At 44.2% G+C, this 20,221-nt stretch overlaps 1 protein-coding gene across 14 annotated transcripts in view; it reads right to left on the bottom strand.

Moving 5' to 3' along the window:
- TENM4 (teneurin transmembrane protein 4) overlaps positions 1–20,221 on the bottom strand; it is a 2,920,333-nt gene that overhangs the window by 441,641 nt on the left and 2,458,471 nt on the right. For 2 of the 14 annotated variants that reach the window (XM_058690342.1, XM_058690341.1), the window contains exon 10: positions 15,198–15,294. The exons of the other annotated variants lie outside the window; for them this stretch is intronic. The gene's annotated coding sequence lies outside the window, so the exon portion shown is untranslated. The remainder of the gene's footprint in view (positions 1–15,197; positions 15,295–20,221) is intronic. 14 annotated transcript variants of the gene reach the window in all.

The following is a 20,221-nucleotide window of genomic DNA, read 5'->3' as shown; positions in this document are numbered from 1 at the left end:
ATATTAGATTGGCTTTTCCAGAAACTCAAATCCATCAGTGTCCTCGTGGTAATGGGATTTGAGGACACTCAGAAAGTTCACATGAGACTGAAATACAAAGCAGAATGTCAATGTATTAATTGATAATGGAAAAAAAAATCTCTTCACATTAATCTGACTATAGTTTTCTACATAGCAAGCCAAATCATTCTTAGAGGGTAGTTGGATGAACACGGTAAATTACAAATGCCATTCCTCACTTGTGTGACACTCAGGGACAAGGGCTTAACATTCATTATATATAAAACCCCAATTATAATGCCTACTGCACTTGGGGTGCCTGGGTGGCTCAGTCAGTTGAGCGACTGACTTCAGCTCGGGCCACGATCTCGCAGTTCACGAGTTCAAGCCCCACGTGAGGCTCTGTGCTGATAGCTTGGAGCCTGGAGTCTGCTTCAGATTCTGTGTCTACCTCTCTCTCTGCCCCTCTCCCACTCACACTGTCTCTCTCTCTCTCAAAAATAAAATAAACATTAAAAAATTAAAAAAAAATAATGCCTACTGCACAGATGAAGAAACTGAGATTCAGAAAGGCTAAGTAGCTTGCCTTAGTTCATACAGCTAATAAGCAGTAATGCTGGGATGCCAATTTAGTACCAAAGCCTGTTTGTTTGTTTTTTTTAACCACCAATAAATACCAAATAGATGGTATTACTATAGAGGAAAGAGTGAAAAGTTTTTGTCTAAGTCAAGTTGATGTTTAACATAATACCTGTGACAGTGTTCTCATATAGTTTTATAGCCACACAGATGGGAAAGATTATTCTTGAAAATGCTCTCCCCAGATGAATCTTTATAATCAAGGTTTTACGTTCAACGTACTACGTGAGAGTTGCTTTTCAAAGGACTTCTGTAAAGCAAGTAAATGATTTTGTTTCTGAAAATGAATAATCATCCCTGATTTACCTCCTACATAGTAAATCTGCTAGAGTCAAAAATACACTGATGCCAGAGAGACTTCAGGTTCTGATTCTTGAATGACGTCAACCATGTTGCCTTGGACCCACAAGTCACTGGACTCAGTTTTCCTTATTTGTAAAACAGTGATGATAACATAGAACTCATAGGACTTTTTAGGGCAAACTAGAGATTGTGTAAAATGTTTACCACAGATCTGCATATAAGTACTTTATACTTATGCTCAAAAACTTAATAAGTTTTCATTAATTCTTTTCCATTTTCTTGATAAACAATTGATACAAATCACTGTAAAAGTTTAAGGAGTATAGCATGAAGATTTGATTTACATATATTGTGAGACGACTCCCACAGCAGGTTCAGCTGAAATCCATCTTTTCACACAGATATGATAAAAAGAAAAGAAAGAAGAAAAGACAAATGGAAAAACAAATTCTACTTGTGATGAGGACTCTTAGGACCTACTCTCGTCACCACTTCCCTACGTATCTAACACGGCAGTGTTAGCTCTGGTCATCATGTTGCTCATTACGTCCTTAGTGCTTATAACTGGACATCTGTACCTTTCGCCCATCTTCCTCCAATTCTTCTCGTCCTCACCTTCTGCCTCTGGTAACCAAAAGTCTGGTCTCTTTTTCGGTGAGTCTGCTTGTTTTTCTGGTTTGGGTTTTTATTGCTGTTGCTGTTGTTGTTGTTGTTGTTGTTGTTGTTGTTTTAGATCTCAACTACAAGTAAGATAATACGGTATTTGTCTTTGTCTTTTTTTTTTAAAGTTTATTTATTTTGAGAGAGAGAGAAAGAAAAAGAGAGAGCAAGCACATGAGTGGGGGAAGGGCAGAGAGAAAGGGAGAGAGAGAGAATGTCAAGCAGGCTCTGTGCCGTCAGTGCAAAACCTGAGGTGGGTTTGATCCCATGAACCATCAGACCACGGCCTGAGCCAAAGTCAGGAGTCGGACGCTTAACCAACTGAGCCACCCAGGTGCCCCTTTGTCTTTTTGATTTATTTCATTTATCATTAATGCCTTCAAAGTTCATCCGTTTTTTCACAAATGGTATGATTTCCTTGTTTTTTTTTTATGGTTGAATAATATTCCGTGTATGTCTACATACCCACCAATAAATATACACGCACTCCACACACACAGATGCCAACAATTGTTATCTCATCTTTTTGATTGTGGCCATTCTAGGTGCAAGGTAATATCTCATTGTGGTTTTAATTTGCATTCCCCTAATGACGAACGATGTTAGTATCTTTTCATGTACCTACTGAAATGTCTATTAAGGTCCTTTGCCCATTTTGCAATTGGGTTATTGTTTTGTTTGTTTGCTTGTTTGTTTTTGCTATTGAGTTATATAAATTTATATATTTTGGATATTAACCCCTTATCAGACAAATGGTTTGCAATTATCTTTTCCCATTCTGTGGGTTGTCTTTTTACTTTGTTAAGCGTTTCTCTTGTTGTGCAGAAGCATTTCAATTTGAAGTGTTACTTGTTTATTTTTCATATTGTTGCATGTGCTTTGAGTGTCACATCCGAGAAAGCATTATTAAGACCCACAGCAAAGAGCTTTTACCGTATGTGTTCTTCTGGTGGCAGGTCTTACATTTAAGTCTTTGATCCATTTTGAGTTATTTTTTAGAGTGGTGTAAGAGATGGGTCCAGTTTCATTCTATTACGTGTGACTCTCCAGTTATTCCCAGCACCACTTATTGAAGAGACTGTCTTTATTGTCTTTTCTCTATTGACTGTTCATGGCTCCCTTGTAAACTATTTGTTATCTATATATGTTTAGGTTTATTTCTGGGCTATCAACTCTTTTGCGTTGGTCTATTTCTCTGTTTTTATGCCAATAACACACCGTTTTGATGACTATAACTTTATAATATAGCTCAAAATTAGGAAGTTTGATGCCTGTTGCTTTGTTCTTACTCGGATGTCTTTGGCTATTCAGGATCTTTTGGGGTTCCATATAAATTTTTAGGGGTGCTTTTTCTACTTCTGTAAAAAGGGCCACTGGAATTTTGATAGATTGTACTGAATCTGTGGATGGCTTTGGATAGTATGAACATTCTAACAATATCAACTCTTTGAATTCATGAACACAGGATACCTTTCCATTTATTTGTGTCTTCTTTGATTTCTTTCATCAGTGTCTTATAGTTTTCAGAGTACAGATCTTTCACCTCCTTAGTTAAATGTATTCCTAAATATTTTACCGTTTTCAATGCTATTGTCAGTGGGATTGATTGCTTTATTTCTTTTTCAGAAAATTTGTTGTTAGTATATAGAAACACTGTTGATTTTTTAAAAATGTTTATTCATTTTTGAGACAGAGAGCATGAGCGGGGAAGGGGCAGAGAGAGAGAAGGGAACAGAGGATCCAAGGCAGGCTCCGTGCTGACAGCAGCGAGCCAGATGTGGGGCTCGAACTCATGAACTATGAGATCATGACCTGAGCCGAAGTCAGATGCTCAATCAACTAAGCCACCCAGGCACCCTGAAACACTACTGATTTTTGTATGTTAATTTTGCATCCTGAAACTTTACTGATTTTTGTATGTTAATTTTGCATCCTGAAACTTTACTGAATTCATTGATTAGACCTCACAGGTTCCTTCCTTCCTTCCTTCCTTCCTTCCTTCCTTCCTTCCTTCCTTCCTTCCTTCCTTCCTTCCTTTCCTTCCTCTTTCTTTCTTTCTTTCTCTCTCTTTTTTCTTTTGTTTTTGGCAGAGTCTTTAGGAGTTTATATAAAATCATGTCATCTGCAAATAGAAACAATTTTATTTCTTCCCTTTCCAATTCTGAAAACTTTTCTCTCTTTTTCTTGTCTGACTGCTTTAGCTAGATCTTTAAGTACTATATTGAATAAGAGTGGTAAAATTGGGCACTCTTGTTTTGTTCTGTATTTGTTTGTTTCATCTGTAGATGAAAATCTTCCAACTTTTCACCACTGAGTATGATGCTAGCTGTGGGCTTATCATATATGGTTTTACATGTTGAGATATGTTCCTTCTGTGCCTAATTTGTTAAGAGTTTTTACCATGAATAGATGTTGAATTTTATCAAATGCTTTTTCTGCATCTATTGAGATGATCATGATTCTTTCATTCTATTATGTGATATGTCATGTTAATTGATTTATGTATGTTGAACCAACCTTGTATCCCTGGGATAAATCCCACATGATCATTGTGAATAATACTTTTAATGTGCTTTTGGATTCATTTGCTAGTATTTTATTGAGAATGTTTGTACCTATATTTATTGGGGATATTGGCCTGTAGTGTTTTGTTTTGTTTTGTTTCTCCAGTAATGTCTTTTTCTGGTTTTGGTATCGGGATAATGCTGGTTATTAAATGAGTTTGGGAGTGTTCACTCCTCTTTAATTTTTTTTTGGAAGAGTTTGGAAAGGATTGGTGTTAATCCTTCTTGAAAAGTTTGGTATAATTTGGGGCACCTGCATGGCTCAGTCAGTTAAGCATCCAACTTCAGCTTAGGTCATGATCTCACGGTTTATGAGTTCAAGACCCATGTTAGGCTCTGTGCTGCAGCTCAGACAGAGCCTGGAGCCTGCTTCGGATTCTGTGTTTCCCTCTCTTTCTGCTCCTCCCCTACTCATGCTCTGTCTCCTTCTCTCTCTCTCAAAAATATATAAACATTAAAAAAAAAATACAGAGAGAGGGATAGGGGGAAAAAAAGTTTGGTAAAACTCATCAGGGAAGCCATCTGGTCCTGGGCTTTTTTTTGTTGTTGGGAGATTTCTGATTACTGATCAATCTCCTTACTAATGATTGGCGTATTCAAATTTTCTGTTTCTTCTTGATTGGTCTTGGTAAACTGTATGTTTCTAAGATTTTTCCATTTCTTCTAGATTGCCCAGTTTGTTGGCATATAGTTGCTCATAGTAGCCTCTATGACCTCCTCAATTTCTGTGGTAGTAACTGAAATGTCTCCTTTTTCATTTATAATTTTTATGATTTGGGTTCTTTATCTTTCTTCCATGGTTAGTCTAGCTAAGGGTTTACCACTTTTGTTTACCTTTTCAAAAGAACCAACTTGTAGTTCAGAGAATCCTTTCTCTTGTTTTTGTGTTATCTATTTCATATATTTCTCCTCTGATCTTTATTTTTTCCTTTCTTCTGCTAACTTTAGACTCACTTTGTTCTTTTTCTAGCTCCCTTAAGTGTGGCATTAGGTTGCTTATTCGGGATCTTTCTTGCTTCTTAACATAGGGGTTTATTGCTATGAACTTCCCTCTTAGAATTGCTTTTGCTACATCCCATTCTACTCTCTGTCTCTATGATTTGATTATTGTAGGTACCTCATATAAGTGTATCATACAGTATTTGTCCTTTTGTGACTGGCTTATTTCACTTAGAATAATGTCCTCAAGGTTCACCTTGAGGTGAACTAAGGCTAATACTCCGTGTATGCATATGCTACATCTCCTTTATTTAGTATCCATTGATGGACACTTGGGTTGCTTTTATCCCTTGGCTGTTGTGACTAATGTGGCTATGGAGATGTACATACAAATACCTCTTCAAGTCCCTGCTTTCAATTTTGGGGGGTATATACCCAGAAGTGGAATTGCTTTATCGTATGGTAATTCTATGTCGAATTTTTTAAGGAATCATTACACTGCTTTCCACAGTGGCTGCACCATTTTACATAATCCCTTTTAGAGGATTATGAGTGACTAAGCAATAGGCACAATGCCATGCAGCTTAGGAAGTAACAGTCAGATACCAGTGTGGGTCCAATGTGCTCTCATTCCACGGAGTAGCAGTTCCCAAAGCCAGGGTACAGCCAGGAACATCAGAATCATCCAGTGTGCTTATGAAGCGTATAGATTCCTGGGCCCCCATGCCTGGAGAAGTAAAATCACTAGGGATAGGGCCTTGGAGGCTGTATTTTCAAAAAACAAACAAACAAATCCGTGGGTGTTTCTGGTGGACAGCCAGGTTTGATAACCACTGTTTATTCCTGTGATAATCATCATTATCGTTGTCCCTGTCATTGTCAAAACATCCTCATTAACCATTCTTTCCTTAGATCAGCTTACTGACTTATAAACATCTGGAAACAGTAGGAATGTAAGGGTTACCAGGAAATCTCAACCCTGGGTTTGCTCTCCAAGCAATTGAGGGCTTTCAAAGGGTGACACATTTAGTATTCTAATCAACAAGGAATCAGCCAGGCGCCTGCCTGCCCAGGCCTTTCTTAGATTCCTGACTAACACTCATTAAGCAGTTCAAGCCAATGTGTTCCTAAGTAAGTGTGTGTAGAGGCAGGCTGTTGGCATTTTAATCTCATTAGTGAACTGAAGCCCTAGACACAGTGGCCACAGCAGCTGCCTACAACTACTGCGTAAGATTCTTCACACCCTCACGCTGGCTACCTGTCCTTCTGCCACCTCTCACCATTTGCTCCAGCTTAGCTTCCCCTCCTGGGCCTTGAGCAAGAGACCCTGGGAAACCAGAGCTTGATGACTTCCAGGGTGCTGGCTGCAGATAGCTGGATAACTGGTCAGGTGAACAGGCTGCCTATATCCCAGAAGTGACGCTGAATTATCTACCCCAGCCTGATTTGTTGAGCTGGCACCAGGCCATGGGCACTGCTCCCTGAATTCAACTGTGTTCCCACTCCCCCATCAATACTCTTGATAGAAGCCAGACAAGGCTGTGGGGCCTTGGGAAAGAAGTATCCATAGGCAATCTTCCCAGCACAAAGCTCTCATTGTTGGAGGAGGAAGGCATGGAAGAGGCAGAAGGAGTGCTTATCTTTTGTTAATGCTGGACAGCTGAAAGGGCTCCAGTGAAAAATGACCTTGTAAACTAAAAAAATGGGGAAATATGCAAACTACATAACTATGACTATCTTCTTCCCTGGGACAGAAATAGCTGGGGCTTTCTCTGCAAATGTTCATAGATACATCCACATTAACACAGATATACAATTATCATGCTTGAAGTAAATCAAGAGGAAAATGTGAAACAGCCTCATCCATCTATTCATTCAACCATCCATCCATCCATCCATCCATCCGTCCATCCATCCAGTTACTTGTTTAATCAATATTAGTGCCTACCGTGTGTGTGAACATGTTTCTGGTGGAAACAGCAATAATCCAGATCAGAGTTTTCTAATTGGGGGAGTGTTTTTTACTGGGACACCCAGGAACCTGTATGTTGGCTCACCATGCGTTGTCTATAACTGAATCAATATCTTGCACAACATATGTAGGAGCTGTTATGACGAACACACATTGAGTTCAGACATTATTGAATCCATGGCAGCTTTCTGCCTTATATGTGTCTCAGCCAGTGAAAGCTGAAAAGTATAAATGCTAACCACTGGGAGATTTGGACATGCTCCAGGCAAATGCAAGTGCAGACCTCCAATGCATGGTTTCATGAATGGAGATGATCACAACCATAACCACAGTAACCAACTGAACACATTACCATGTGTTGGGCATTATTCTAAATACTTTACTTGTTAATCCAACAAATCTCTGAGGTAGACATTACCATTACCCCATTCTGCAGATGATAAGACTGACCCTGGAGGGCTTCCATAACTTGTTCAAGGTCACATAGCAATAAGGGTGCTTACTGCTTTAAACTTAACAAGTATACGTGGCGCCTGCGTGGCTCAGTCAATTAAGGGTCTGACTTTGGCTCAGGTCATGATCTCGCGGTTCGTGGGTTCGAGCCCCACGTCGGGCTCTGTGCTGACAGGTCAGAGCTTGGAGCCTGCTTCAGATTCTGTGTCTCCCTCTCTCTCTCTCTGCCCCTCCCGTGCTGTGCTGGGGCTCTCTCTCACAAAAATAAGTAAAACATAAAAAACATTAAAAAATAAATAAATAAACTTAGCAAGTACAGCTACAGAGTCAGACCTATAAAAGAACTACTTTTTACTTTCTCTAAAGAAAATCAAAAATAAAACTCTAACGTGTAAGGAGATAAAGGGTAACTTCTGGGTTGGTGACAGGTTGGGGGTTCAAGGTCCTACCTATTTTTCTTCCTTTCTTCCCACAGTGGCCTTGAGATTCCTCTGGGAAATCTGACTAAGCGATCATTAGCTCCCTTTCAACTATAATTAAGAAAAGGAAAGAAAAGAAGAAGGAAGGAGAAGTAGGAAGGAGGGAGGGAGGGAGGGAGGGAGGGAGGGAGGAGAAAAGGAAAGCATAGTCTTGTCTGTCACTAACTGGGAGGAGATTTCTATTCATCAAGCATTATTAGTAAGATGAAGTTGGTCCCTTATCCTCATGGACACCAGTTCAGCAGAGCGGCTGGACAGGAACAGGTCATATAAAGATTGAGACTTGATTAAAAAAAGCAGGGGTTCCATGGCAATGCCAAGCGGGGTTCCTGATGTAGTTTCGGGATCAGGGAAGCAGGAACCCGGGGGATGGGAAGGGGCGGCAGCTGGGACGAGCTGATTGGTAGCAGAAAAAGAGAGAAGGGACTGGGTTTGTGAGGTCTGGGAGATGGCATCACTAGGACCTGGTGACCGACTGGACATGGGGCCATGGCAGAGAGGGTGCTCTGAAGGATGGCACCGGGGTTTCTGGCCACTAAGCCAGCTATGAAGCTGAGAGTAGGGGGTGTAAAGAAAAGATTCCATGAGCTCCATGGCCAGAATGATAGGGCCCAATGTGCACCCCGCACCACTGGCCACCCTTCCCCAGGGAGACAAAGGCAGCGGAGACGGATAGCCACCACACCCCTGGAAAAGCATTAAGGCCAGGAGAAGTCTGCACGGCCTACAAAAACATCTGTAGGCAGAAGCGATTATGGAACGTATTGCAACTGCTTGCAGTAAATTAATAATAGATGTGCTGGACTTCCTCAGAAATATTTACTCAGCCGGAGCGGCTAAGCACTAATACCCGGGAGTGGAACCTGAGCCTTACCTCAAACAGCCCTGACTATGGAAAATGAAGAAACATCATCCTGGCCCTTCCCAATGCCGGGGCGGGGGGAGAAATGTACAGAATACCTCGTTCAGGAATCCAAGGACCTGCAGTCCGCTGGGCAAGTGGAAAGGGAACCCAGACAGGGGCCTTGGGAGGGATCCAGTGGAAGAAGCTGGCAAAGAAGAATGGCTAGCACTTAAGTGGAGCTTACCACCTGCCGCCCCCCGCCGGCTCAGGACCCTGACTGTATTAACCCTGAACCCTGGGCACTATTTTGAGGTCCATCTTATGGGGAGAGGTACTGAAACACAGAAGAGTTAAGGAACCAGCTGGGACGTGATAGAGCTGGGATTCAAACCCAGGCAGTCTGGCTCTAGAGTATGTGACCCTGCACCCCTTTGCCTTTGCTGTCTCCTGATGCCTTTTCTGAAACAGTCAAGAGAGGGGGGCAAATAAAAGGAAAGGGACCCTACATCTAACCGCCATTGGTTAGCTCAACACCATTGCTAACGTGTGCCCTCCATCTCCAGCCCTTGCTGAGAACTCGGGGTTCTTCTCACCAGCAAACACAGTAGCCATTCCTTCATTTATTAATTATTTAGCGGCACCCGATGGGGGCCAGACTCCCTGCCAGTCTCAGACTAGGTCTTATATACTGCACACAAAATCTCCCTCTCTGGAAAACTCTCTCTGTCCTCTCTCATGCAGAGAGAGTCCTTTTCTCCTTCATCAGAGCTCCCAACCTTCAGGCCATTCTCTGGGTTAGTGTTTCCTAAGACAAGTTCTGAAAAAGAGAGGGATTTGAAATCATATGCAAAAAAAAAGGAGGGGCTCTGGACAGGGGTGCCTGGGTGGCTCAGTCGGTGGAGAGTCCAACTCTTGATTTCGGCTCGGGTCATGATCTCACGGTTGTGGGCTCAAGCCCCGTGCTGGGCTGAGCACAGAGCCTGCTTGGGATTCTCTCTCTTTGCCTTTGCCTTGCTTGTGCTCTCTGTCTCTCTCAAAATAAATAAGTAAACACTTAAAAGGGGTTCCGGACAAATAAGTTTGGGCGACATTAGGTTAGTATCCTCACTACGGGACTTCTCAGAGCCTTGAGTATGCTCGTGGAAGTGAGATCTGGCAGGGGCGGTTCAGTATACAGCACTTCTCAGATCGCTCCAGAGGAAACCCTCCTCCTTCTCTTTCTTAACAACACTTTGCAGGGCTGAGGCATCCTGGAACACAGTTTGGGACATTCTGCCCTGGAACAGTAACTACTGTGTCAAATTTGTGTTTGCTCTTGACCTGTCAGTCCACTGGCAGAACCGCAAGGCTGGGAACTCTTTCTTACTCACCTCTCCAGTTCCCGCCTTCGGCCAGGCCTAGGTCTGGAGCGTTCTCTGAAAGTCTTCTTTGAAGGTGGCACAAGGGAGTGGTGTAAAACACAGTCGTGGGATACACTGACATTCATGGCCGCACCTGCCTGCGTGTCCTCCTCTGTCTCCAAGGCGACAGGCGTTTCCTGCCTCCACGGATCTCATGAATGGTTACCTTTTCACCCTGGACACATCTCGTCAGGGCACAGAGGCTCCTCACCATCTGGTCCCTGTCCCCACCCCTTCTGGATCCTCTCCCACATTCCCCACACATATCCTCAACTTCAACTCTGCGCAGGCAGTTTCTAGAGCACAACGCTGCTTCTTTCAAATGAGGTTCTCACCCGCTGGCCTTTCTTCGCCAATCTTGCCTGTGTGGTTCCCCTTTCTTTAATCCTTAGCTCGGGCCTCTTGGCTTCTCTGAAACCTCTGAGGCCCCCTCTGCCTCCCTGTCCCAGAGGTTGGGCTAGATGCCCCTTCTGGAGAGACCTGGGCTATCCCATCCTCAACCATACCCATCTCCCAGTGTGAGTGGGGGTGTGTCCTGAGTGAAGACACCCCATGAATTCTATGCTGTGGGTCATAGTCCAAAGACTTGGAAAGCCATTGATGTTATATAACCCTCCTATTTAAGATGGTTGCAGCCCTGTGCGAGGCTCATACTAAGCCTTTAAAATCCACAGGACCTTTCCCTCCTCGGCGAAACTCTGCCTGGCCGGGACAGTGCCACAGCCTGCAAATCGAACACCCTCAGACGCTGGGAGCTCCCAGACCCCGCAGGAGAGGTCTGCCGACTAGACTCACGACTTTGTAACATTGAAAGCACAAAGCCAGAACCAAGGCATACTCTGTTGGACTCCCTTCTCCCAGTGCATTTTCTTCACAGTTTTCCACCTTGTATACCCATAGAATGGCTTTGGCACGACAGTCACTCCACACGAATGAAAACACGATTGAGCGCAGCAATGTTTCTAGAGCGCCGAAGGAAGCAGATTAGGTAGGAGAGGCGGGAAGGGATTCAGGCAGCTGGAGCCAGGCCCCTGCAGAGGTGGCCGGGCCTCAGACGCTGCCCGTCTGTGGCTGGAAAAGCGATGGCTCCCCTTGGACTGAAAGCCCAGGACTGCCTCCCGGAGATGAAGTGCCAGACGGAGTCTACTCGCCGAATGCACCATTCCACCAACTGGCAGGGAAATGAGAGACACAGAATCGGCAGAAGGAGACCTAGCATCTTCTCGGCTCTGCTCTCCTCCTAGCGCTGCTCTTAATGCCCCCTCTTCTCTGGGTCTCGGATTCCTTGTCTTGAAATGAGGCTGTTAATTTGAGCCGGTGGCTCTCAAGGTTTTGGACTGTGACTCACAGTCCAATACATTTGACGTCCCTACTCAATGTAGACACACATATAGTACACAGGGGGAGCTTTACTTTACGCTGGTACCTAATGTATTTTCTATTCTTTTGCGTGCATTTATAAATCGTGACTTGTAAATTCATTTTATAAACTTTTACTGAAGCACGATGTAAGTATAGCGTTGTGTCCATGTCTTAGATGATGACCTAGATAAATTCTCGCAATTGAAGACATCCGTGTAACCAGCCCTCAGATCAAAAGACAGAGCATTACCAGGACCTTGAAAGGCCCCCTCTTGCCTTTTCCCGTCCACCAACTCCTCCCCCAAGGGTAACCACTGTCCTGACTTCTAACAGCCCACATTAGTTTGGTCTGTTCTTGTACTTTATATAAATGCATCAACATTTCTTAATGCCCGACTTAATGACCCTCTGAGGGTCACTGATATTCCCTTGTGTGGACATACCACATTTTATCCATTCCACTGGCCACGTGTTTTGGTGGACACGTGTGTGCATGCCTCGTGGCTGTGTATCCAGGAATGGAACGGCGCGTGTGGATATGTTCAGCTTTAGCTGATACTGCGAATTTTCCAAGGTCGATATACCAGATTAGACTTCAACCACTTAGGGTCTGAGAGTTCCAGGGGCTCCATTTCTTTGCCAACATGAGGTATTATGCGCCTTCCTCACTGAGGCTGTTCTCATGGGTTTACGGTAGCACGTCACCGTGGGCTTCATCTGTAATTCTCTGATAACTGATAATGTTTTCATATGCTTACTGGTTACGTGGATATCCTCATTTGTGAAGCACCTGTTTGAGTCTTCTGCCTTTGTTCTATTAGGTTGTCTTTTCCTTACTGATTTGTGGGAGTTTCCTCTTTTTTTTCCCCCACTGTAACTCTTATGGATAGGAGAGCTTTGTTGAAAATATACACTGTACATATTTTCACTCACTTTGTGGGTTGCTGGGTTACTCTGTTTCACTTTAAGACCTGATAATCTTGAACCACCAAATTTAACTGCGTGACCCATGCATGTACCATCTGAAAAACCCCACAGAACAGGACTATGCAGGCTTCCCCAGGTCTGGATGACCCCAAAAGGGGCACCCCTGGCCAGCGGCACCCACGGTAGCATCAGCCTGAAGTGGCACCCCTGTGCGTACAGTCAGTAACTGTCTGGAGAACAAAAGCCATGATCGTGGCTATATTTAATTTCTCAACTAAAAAAAATCCTTGTTCCACACCCTAAATGACAACATAGTTCCCACTTCCAAATTTACGATTTGTCAGCCCCAAACCCAGGTTGAGGAAGGACACTCAGAAGGACGGCTGAGGTGCGGCCCATCCCTGGAACTGGCCTTTTCAGGACGGCTAGAGCGTGTGTTCACTTGTGCGGGCTCTCCATCCACCCAGGTGCCTGGGACCTTGGGGAGTGGCCCTGTGGAATAGCTTTTCATGAACCGACAAACTCCATGGACCATGGGAGAAGGACACTCAGGCATCCTGGACACTTGCACAGTGTGGAGGCTAAACCGTACGTGGATTCCCTCAACCCTTCAGAGTAGCGCTGTCCGCAGACTCCATAAAGGCAGAGACCGCGGCACTTTTGTCAAGAACGTGGCCAAGGTCACACAGCTGGTCAGTTACAGAGAGGGGGTGACCGACGCCACAGCCTGTGTTTTCATTCCTAGGTCATTCTCCTCCCAGACAGCTGGTCACTGTGTAGAGTGGTGACCATACCTACAGCACCCAAAGATTCTCTCGCTCTCGCTCTCTCTCTCTCCACACACACACACGCAGCTGCACGTAGGAGCAGACACACAGGCAAATGTGTACATAGATATTTACATACACACGTGTTCACATGCTGTTTTACTCAAGAAATCTGTGCACTGGAGTCTGTGGATTCATTACACACCCAGCTCATCAGAGTTTTACTCTTTTAGTTTCCAAAGTATTGAATATCCCATAATGTACGAGTAATGCAAACATACATATATGTGTAGGGCACTTAACAGTTTGTAAGTGCCTCTCACACTCAGAACCAGCCTCTGAACACACACAAGTATCTGAGGACTCTCCAGGTCCCCAGGGCTAGTGGGGGCCTAAGGACCCTCCTAGGGACAGCAGTCTTTCTTACCCAGGGCTGAGGTGGTGGCAGCCAGAGGTTGGCAGAATTTGTGCAGCCCCTCAGACCCACCTTAAAAGTGTCTCTAACTGTATATTCCAGAGCAACAGATCCTTCCGATTCTGAGTAGTCTTAATTTCATAAAGTTCTCAGAGTTAAGCATGCATTTGCACGAACACTTACAGGATATGGACACTTCTCTCCTATCTCTAGTAAGCATGCCCACGTACTCTGTCTTATTAGAATTTTCACCACCTCTCGTCTTCTCCTCCAGCGAAAGGTAAGCAGCTCCATCACTACTTATAAGGTGAACAGGGACTGGCATTTATTGAACACTTCCCACATACCAGCTAATAAGTGCTTTATGTACATTATCCCAGCCCGTCTCACACGAATCCTTTGCCACATACATCAATATCCTTATTTTACAAATGAGGAAATGGATGCTCAGAGAAGGGAAGTGGCAGCCTGTGGCTACAGTCAGTAAGCGATAGGACTGGGATTGGACCCAGGGCCCACTGATCCCCAAGTCCTGGCCCGCTCTGGTGCCTAGGACATCAAGAAGCCGCAACTTTCTTACTCCAAGTCAGCAGAACTATCCATATGGGGGTGGGAGGGATCTTAGGACCTTTTGCCTCTTACCCTTCTTGTGTTCTCTGAGCTCAGAGAAATGAAAGGACTTTCCTAAGAGCAAAGCAAGAGCAGAGCTGGGCCTGAAACCAAGGTCTGGTCTTGGGATTCTCTCAACTCGGACTCTCATGGATCTCCTGGGACAAGGGACACTGGGAGAGCTCTTTCTGGGTTCCAGGCAGGCCTTTCGAAGGAGGCACTGGCAATATTGGGAAAGTGACCAGGGCAGGAACTGCTAACCAAATTATTATTGAAGGAACAAAGAATAAGAAAGATCTCAAGGCAAAACATGATCTTTGTCTGCAACCATTTTTAGGACTGTCTAGTAAAGAAGAAAGAGGCTTGGCAATGTGAGGAGGAGTGGATTTCAAATGCAGATTATGGAAGAATTCTATAGAAATCCTAAATGTGGGGAAGTACCAAGTTCCTCATCAGTCCCTGGAGATTTCTAAGCACAAGCCAAATATCTATAATTTACATGTTTGTTTCCTCCCTTCCTTCCTTCCTTCCTTCCTTCCTTCCTTCCTTCCTTCCTTCCTTCCTATCTTTCTATCATCATCTATTGAATGGTTCATGGCTCTAGAACCCTTTCATCTGTAAGATTCCACAGGCTTTTGAAAGACAGTAAAATCATTTAGGAAGGCAAGCAGTAATCTTGTACTCACTGCTCATTGTTCTTAGGGGAAAAAAAGGTATTATAAAATAAGTGGAGATAAAGTCTACCTATTAACACACATTTGAGAGGTAGAGAAAAAAAAATCACCCATAACATTAATTTAGATCATGAATACTCTCTGAAGTGTAAAAAAAAAAAAAAAAAAAACAAAAAACCCCACAACTCACTTTTCTTTAAATCTTCTTAAAAAGGTCTAAGAATAGTCCTTCAAATAATCCTTGAAGTATGCAATTTTAATTTGGACACATGGTAATTTCAGTCTACCTGTTGAAAGAGACAAGAGAGAAATCAATCATTTTTGATGAGGATGCTGTTCTGACAAGCAGCAGAGAAGATTCAGGCAGCTTGAGGGGTAGGGGTGGGGGTGGGGGGTGGGTAGTCGCAGCAGCAGCAGAGGCTTTTGCCCCAGGCTGAAGACTGGTTTTTGAACACTCAGAGGAAAAGCAACTAAGGTAGTGATCACAGTGCCTGGCACATAGCAAATGCTCAATAAATGTTTAATGAACGAATGCGTAAAAGGATACGTGAATAAATGAGTGGGATTTGTCACCAGCCTTTGATGCAGGGAGTTACCCGACAGGCTTTGACTCTTAGGGAGAAACAGAATTTCCAGGCACTGAGTATATTACGGAAAATAGCACACAGAAAGGTTCATGGTATAGTGGAGAGAGTGAGGGCTCTGGAGCCAGCCATATCTGTATTCAAATCCTGTCTTTACCACTTATAACTGTGCAACCCTGGGCGATCTTATTTATTTATGTTTATTGTTGTTATTAAATTGGATTCTTAGCCCGTTCGTTAATTTTCAGCCCTTCTTCCCTAATACAAGCATTTAAGGTCATAAATTTCCCTTAAGTGCTGTCTTGGCTATATTCCACAACTTTGATATTTAATATTTCTTTTACCATTCACTTACAAGTATTTTAAAATTTCTATTATCATTTTTTTATTTGACCTATGAGCTAGAAGTGTTTTTGTAAATCTCTCTCCTCTCCTCTCCCCTCCTCTCCTCTTCTTCCAATCTCTCTCTCTCTCTCTCTCTCAATACACACACACACACACACACACACACACACACACACACACACACACACATATATAACCATTTTTTAAACTCATTTTTCTGTTATTGATTTCTAGCTTACTTGTACAGTGCTGGGAGAAAGTGGGCTGTAGAACACTAATTCCTTAAAATTTATTGAGATGCTAATTCCTTAAAATTTATTATTTTGTAGCCTAGGATGCAGCCAATTTTTGTGAACGTTCCATGTGTGTTTGGAAAGAACGTGTATTCCGCAGTTGTCTGTTGTCCTAAGCTAGTTTTTTTAACCTCCACACACATCCATTTCCTTATTTGTAAAAGGGTCCGTGAGCTAAATACACATTAGTTCCCTCCTGCCATTTAGAATTACACTTACTGACCTAGAAGCTGTGCAGACAGAAACAGAGAGTACATGAGAAAGAGAACCAGCTGTGCTATTTCTTGCTTATAGCAATATTGATAATGATACCCTAGAGTTACAAAGCATTGGAAGTTTCCAAACGATGAGCATGTCTGCCATTTGGTTTCTTCCTGTCAACAAACCCCTGAGGTGTCACCTAGGCAGGTCAAGGGAGGACCCACATGGAGAAGGGACATGCACCGGTATGTAGTTATTTACTCGGTCCTCCAAGCCAGACCCCCAGGATCCCTCCTTGTTTTCTCCCTCCCCCTCGCTCCTTGCACATGCTCAGTGCAGTCTCGGATCCAGCCTTGTTACCACCCTTCACACCCGCATCGTTTCTTGCCTGCACCATTCCAAGAGAATGATTCAATTCCTACTGTTTTAAAAATACACCTAAAAGAGGTAAATCCAGACAAGATCTTGGCAGATAGGATTCCTAAATGGAGCCGAGAACGAGTGCTGGGTCATGGGGGCCAAAATATCAGAATCTGGAAGGGGACAATGATGTTTATGACTATCAAATGGAGGCATGGGTTTAGAAAGGTAGAGAAACGTCGTGCTGAGCTCAAATAGCCTTCATCTGACAAAGCTGTTCCCATGGTTTGGTCCCCAGGCCACTCCAAGCTCTCTTCCTCCTTCCAGAGAGAATTACTGGGAGCCACAGAAGCCAACACTTCCTCAACTCCACCGCCCCTCTCCCCCCAAAACCACTGTGGTGTGACTCCACCTCTAGAATGTTCTTAGAATCATAATGATGCTGTCCCTGCAAATTCCAGAGGCTTCTCAACCTGCAGTGGCCTCTCTGGGTCCTCGGCCAGCTGGGTCAATGCCTCCTTCTGGAAAGTCTCCTGCTCCTCCTTTTTCCTCCAAGGCCTTTTCTCTGCCTTTTTTGCTGCAGCTTCCTTCTCTGCCTCGTCCTTAACTGTGAAAGAGCAACGAGCTTTCTCTTCTCTCCCTCCTTAAATTCTGTGGTTTAAACTGGCATTTTCATGATTTACTTAGAGTTGTTTCAACAACGTCAGAACCCTCAACTGCCACTTTGAAAGTGGATACTAAGTCTATGCCCGTCACTGTACTGAACATTTACTTTATTTCCCTGGACCTTCACAACAACCACCAGTGGGAGGTATTATTAATATTCCCATTGTACAGATAAGAAAGGAGAAGGTAAGAAGAGAGGTGGAATTCGCCCAAGATCACTCAGCTACTAGATGAGGCAGAGCTGGGATTCACACCACCGTCTGCCTAACTCAAAGGCTGTGCTCTCTGCCACTACATTTAGTCACCCTACCCTCCTACGGCCTGGCCTCAACTTGCCAGTCTCCCACGGTGTCATTTCATGCTTGCGTTTTTGCTGCTCGCGGAAGGGAAGGCCTTTATTCACGCTGTGCTGAAGAAATTCTAGTCATCATTCAAGGCCCAGCTGCAAAGCCCCTCCTAAAGCTACCCACAAGCCTAGCTGGTTTAACTGCCACCGTCCCCTTGCCCTGGCAGCTCTGCGAGGATATCAAACGATCCGTTCATGCATCTGACCACGCACCCACCCATCCACCCCCAAATTGCATAAATACGGTAAGGATCGCTTATCCAGAAGTCTCGATACTAGGAGCATCCAAACAAAGAAATTGTTCCAAAGGATTTTTTATGCTCACCCTCCGAAAAATTATACTTATGTCAAAATTAAAGACAAATCGCTGGAAGTCATGGTGTGTGAGAAGGAATGTGCTCTGCTAGGCATCTCTCAATGCCGACTGGCCAGGGACAGCCATCCCTGTGATCTGGCCAGGGAAGTTTCCAAGGTTACCAAACCAGGTGCCTCTGATTTCCCTCACCCAACCCCCACATTTCTGAATCCAGTTTACACATCCAGCCTGGCTCACGTACCTCTTCCACCTCGAAGCCCTCCCTGAGTCTCCTCCCACAACAGACACAGGTGTGTCTGTGATAAAACTCTGATGGCGCCCAGTAATTTTATCACCCGTGGCTAATACTGCAGCTCAAAGAGCACTTCGACATATTTATTTCATGCTTTACCTTCCCTTCTGGTCTTTTGGGGGCTAGGAGTCCCATCCGCCTCACCTTCACGATGTTTTCTGAACCAAGCCCAGTGCCTGGCACACAGAGGTTCATGAGTGACTGACGGACTGACTGAAACAGGATGACGTTGACCTTCGATGGGGGAGGCTGTCCAAAACTCACTCACGTGCAAGCATCCAGCAGTGTTTACGTACAAAGCAGGGGCTAAATAAATATAAAATCCTTCCTCTCTCCACCCCACTAGATGGAAGAATCAGGACAGTGGGACTACACATCCACTGAGCCCAAGGTTTCTAAAGACCTGTGTTGCATGGTTCACAAACATGTTGGGGTGGTGGCTTTTGGCATTCTCCAGGATGAACTAGGCAGGGAACGGCCATGTTTGGACACGTTCTAGTTTCCATAGTCACAAAATGAGTTAGAGCTTGAAGACAGATAGGGCTTCAAGATCAGCTTCTACAACCACAGCCTGTTTACAGAGGAGGGCTGGAGAGGTTAAATGACTCCATCCAAGTCCCAGGGCAAGAAGGACTGTGCCGATGCATTTTCCCTGTCCCCTCCTAGACTTGCAAATGAAGCCTCTAGGAAACCGAGTGCTTGCTGAATGTCTAAAAATAAACTCCCAGAAACTTCATCTAGTTATATCACGGCTGCAATTTACAGCGTCTAGAACTTCAGCATGGTATAATTAGCAAGTGGATTACAATAATTTATTTTTGGTTTAAATGCTCGAATGAACACGACCTTCCAGTAGAATGGGAAAATAAGAGGCTGGGAGCCAGCCACATGCTTCTTCCCTCTTCCAATGCCACAGTTTTAACACTGGCTGGCATCCATCTACCCATGTCTGGTAGATGAGCCACAGAAAGGATTGCAACTCTCAGCTCTCGGCTTCCTAGGAAGTACGACTTCTGGAATACATCTTCCCAGTGACCAGGAAGGTGTCCGAAATCACCCTTCCGATGAGCAGGAAAACTCAAAGGCAGGGAAAAGCGTGTGGTGATGCCTCTGAGCAGACAGCAGTATCACAAGATGGGACCAAGAGAGACACTGTCAAGCAGCCGAAAGAAGACTAGACGGGGGGTCACAGAAGACCTGTGTTTCGGTTTTGTTTAACATGCACCATGAATAACACCCACTTCAAGTCCCTTTCATAAAATGTTGATAAATAGGTAGCTATCTCACCAGATTATTACGGGAATTAAATGAAAAAAAAAGTATGGAAAGGAGTTTTGTAAGTGAGCTCTAGGGATTCTTCTCGGGTGGATAAACTTCCAAAGTAGCTGTCTCTGATGAGGAACTTTTTGGACCAAAGCACTACAGAATATTTAGAAAGGAGCCGGGGGCAGGGCAGCAGAAAACCTGGAAAGTTGTCTTCTCGAGTTTCCCTCTACAGAGTCCGGGCAAAGGCACATCCATTCACTTTTTTTGCAACATCTCCCGGCAGAGCATTCTGGAACTAGAAAACAGGAACCCTGACTTGGGCGAGGAACACAAACAACTTGTCTCCTCTCTTGGGCACTGCACCGAAACCAGCCAAACATCTGCCAGAACATGCCCCAGCGTGGAAGGTGGAGGTGGTGGGCAGGCAGTGTGCAAAATCAAAGCTGTGCTTGCTTCAGCTGAAGGAAGGGACACGGACATTCACGGAGCACCTACCGTGTGCTGGGCACAGTCCTGGATCCCTTCGCTTCAGAGCTTTTCTCCAA

Source organism: Neofelis nebulosa, chromosome 10 (assembly GCF_028018385.1).
Source record: "Neofelis nebulosa isolate mNeoNeb1 chromosome 10, mNeoNeb1.pri, whole genome shotgun sequence".
NCBI classification, from domain to species: Eukaryota; Metazoa; Chordata; class Mammalia; order Carnivora; family Felidae; genus Neofelis; species Neofelis nebulosa.
The sequence above is the reverse complement of the archived record's forward strand: the minus strand, read 5'-3'. Positions and strand labels throughout refer to the sequence as shown.